This window comes from Elephantulus edwardii, unplaced genomic scaffold (genome assembly GCF_000299155.1).
Source record: "Elephantulus edwardii isolate Elephantulus edwardi_28Jun2011 unplaced genomic scaffold, EleEdw1.0 scaffold00011, whole genome shotgun sequence".
In the NCBI taxonomy this organism is placed as follows: Eukaryota; Metazoa; Chordata; class Mammalia; order Macroscelidea; family Macroscelididae; genus Elephantulus; species Elephantulus edwardii.
The window spans coordinates 10,489,386-10,492,063 of record NW_006399761.1 but is presented as its reverse complement, the minus strand read 5'-3'; positions in this window follow the sequence as shown (position 1 = coordinate 10,492,063).

The following is a 2,678-nucleotide window of genomic DNA, read 5'->3' as shown; positions in this document are numbered from 1 at the left end:
TGGGCCAATTGGCAGCACCATATTAGATGGAGAAGAGGTTGAGGTGGTTCACAATTACAGCTTGCTCAGATCCACAATCAACACTCTTACCACCAGCAGTCAGGAAATCAAAAGATGACTTACATTGGGAAAATATGCTATCATGGACTTCTCCAGAGTGCTGAAGAGCAAAGATGTTAGTCTAGATACAAAGGTGTGCCTAAATCCAGGCAATGGTCTTCTCCATTACTTGTTATGCTTCAGAGAGTTGGACAATGACTAAGGATGACAGAAGAAGAATAGATGCCTTCGAGTTGTGGTGCTGGAGAAGAGTCTAGAATATACTATGAACCTCCAAAGAAACAAATCAGTCTGTTTTTGAGAGGGTGAAACCAAGTCTCTCTTTGGAGGGTAGGATTTTGAAGCTCTGCCTCACTTACTTTGGGCACATGGCCAGGAAAGATCGGTCCTTGCAGAAGGACATCATGCACGGAAGGGTGGACAACAGCATGAAGAGGGAGACCCTGGATGAGATGGATTGATACAGTTACTGGGTCAATGGGGGTTGGTGTGTCAGAATTAGTGAGACTGGCTCAGGACAGGGAAGAGTTCAGAGCTACTGTACATATAGTCACTATACATCACAGGCAACTCAACAGCACATAACAACAATAACATACCGTGACAGGTTTGGAAGCAGTGGAGGCATTCACTTCCTAAATAACATGCCTCTGAAACTCTATGAACTTTGATAGATATTGATAGTTGTAGAAGGGCCTCGGGCCTTTTGTTCATAGGGTCACTATCAATTGTGCTCAATTTGAAGGCAATCAACAACAAAAGGAGAATAAATAGGTTCATCCTAGAGAAAGTGAAACTAGAATGCTCCTTGGAGGCAAGAAATCTGAATCTCTGACATCATGCTTTGAAGGCTGGAGACACAGTGCAAGAGAAGACGACCCTGGATGAAAGTGATCGATTCAGTGACTGGGGTCATGGGAGTAGGTGTATCAGGTATAATGAGGTTGGCTCAGGATAGAGCAAGGATGACAGCTCTTTCAGTGTTTGGCATCTCTCTGCAGTTCTTGGTTTTCAGTTGTTTTTAGATGCATCTACCTCCCTTGTTACCATGGTTTCTATCCTCACCTGTGTGATTCTGCTTTTATGTCTTATTTAATTTTATAGGATACCACTAAAAAGAGATTAGTAGCAGGCTCCCTCTTCTACTAATAATCTAACAGATAACAATAGTCTTTAAGGAAACAAAAGAGGTGATCTTAGAGGCACAATGATGACTGCCTTGACTGGGAAGTGAAACAGTGCTGGTTCTAACTCCCCCAGTAACTCAGTGGGAAAAAATACCCGAGTATCTTCTCCAGTTAAGATTACAACATAGAAGACAAATGGAGCTCTACCCTGTCACATGGGGCTGCTAATGGTTAAAAATCAACTTAGTGAGACCCAAACGGAAACAACTTCTTTAAAGAGAGATCCTATGTGATCGGATAACGTCTGAGCACAAAGAACGAACACATGCCCTATACAACAGGAGGAAGACCTGCTCATTCATTCCTGCCTCATCTTTGCACTTGTTGTTATTCTTGAGCCCATCATCACAGTTGGTTTGTATTTTCAGGACCTTCTAAGCTGTAAGGCTTTTATCTCCTAGCACCATGTCAGACAATATTCAATTGTGATCTGTAAGTGCTCATTGCTGGATTTTCTAAGACAGACAACAAAATTAATTCTCCCAGTCTATCCTCTTTTGGAAGCGCCACTAAAATTTTCCTCCATTGGTAGCTATGCTGGTATTTACTATTTCAAAGCTAATGCTTCTAGCAACACAACACCACAGAGGTCACCAGAGTAGGACTATCAATTACAGAGTCTAGAGAGTCCTTCCCTCAGATATACTCAACTGATGAAATGTGTAATTCATGTTGTGGAGCAAACCAACAGCAACAAAGACATGTAGGAGAACGTTCATAACAACTTTATCCTCAACAACCTTCAGTTAAAAACAAGCCAAATATCTACCAAAGACAAAAGAGAAATAGTGGGATTTCCATTCAGTGAAGCATGATACAATGAAGAGGGAAAAGAGAAACAGAACAAACAAGGAGCATGTGAAATAAAAAGAAATTCTTCCACCAATATTACATTTAGCAAAGTAAGTCAGATGCAAAACAGTACATAATGTATGAATCCAATTATACAAATTTCAATATGAGGTAAACTAATTATTAGATATGTACTTAAAATTAATGTACTTTATAGATCCCACTATCTATTTAATTGAGAAAAACAGAAGGAATATGAGAAGCTGCTGTAAAAGTGCAGCAATTTCAATAAGTCTTTGACAAGCACTGTGGCAATGGGACAATTAAAACAGACTTTCAAGGGGAAAAAAAAGAAAGAGGAACAAACTGGGGGGAGGGTAGAGAAAATAGTGCAACAATGAATGAATGGAAATCCAAAATCTCTATAAATGTTCATTAAAATGAATAAAATTTAATAAAAAAGAAATATAGGGGGAGCGCTGGTGGCCTAGTGGCAAGGAACTGCAACTACAATCCCAGAGGCGCATGGTTCAAATCCACCAGATGCTCTGCTGGGGAAGGAGGGACAATCTCCTCCTGTACCAGTCAGATCTGATTTGATGGTACAGTCACACAAAAATAATAAAGTTTAAAAAAAAA